At 31.2% G+C, this 504-nt stretch overlaps 1 protein-coding gene across 1 annotated transcript in view; it reads right to left on the reverse strand.

Annotated features, from left to right (window-relative positions):
- Positions 1 to 504, reverse strand: part of LOC119587680 (protein transport protein SEC31-like) — a 127,719-nt gene that overhangs the window by 39,103 nt on the left and 88,112 nt on the right. The window lies entirely within an intron of this gene.

Here is a 504-nt window from a genome sequence, read left to right on the forward strand (position 1 = left end):
TCCAGATTGGAGGTGCACCTCTTATTAAATAACTTCATTATTATTACAAGACTGAAGCTCCTTGTATTGAGTTTGAGTAAAGGCTGAAAAAACATAGAATAAGGGGGGTAGAGCAAATAATAATTGTGATGAAAAATGATAACATAAACGATAATGTTTACAAAAAAAGTAACAAGGTTGGTGGTCATGGTATCAATACATGAATTTGTCAGTGATAACGAGTAATTTAATGCAATAAAGGTGGAAATAACGCTACTAACGATACAAATGGTATGTCAAAAGTTCCACTGAATATGGTAAATATTACCACTGGAATATAAAACTATTTGACACTTACTTCAATCTTGCTCTTTACATCAAACATCAAATAGTTTTCAGGGGAAGAAATATACAAAGAAACAAAAAAAAAGTAACATAAAAATTATTAAAAAAACAAACTTATACCGCGTTTTTTATGTACATAAGTTACCCCTTCACCTCCCCCCCAAAAAAAAAACTCCTCCC

Source organism: Penaeus monodon, chromosome 23 (assembly GCF_015228065.2).
Source record: "Penaeus monodon isolate SGIC_2016 chromosome 23, NSTDA_Pmon_1, whole genome shotgun sequence".
In the NCBI taxonomy this organism is placed as follows: Eukaryota; Metazoa; Arthropoda; class Malacostraca; order Decapoda; family Penaeidae; genus Penaeus; species Penaeus monodon.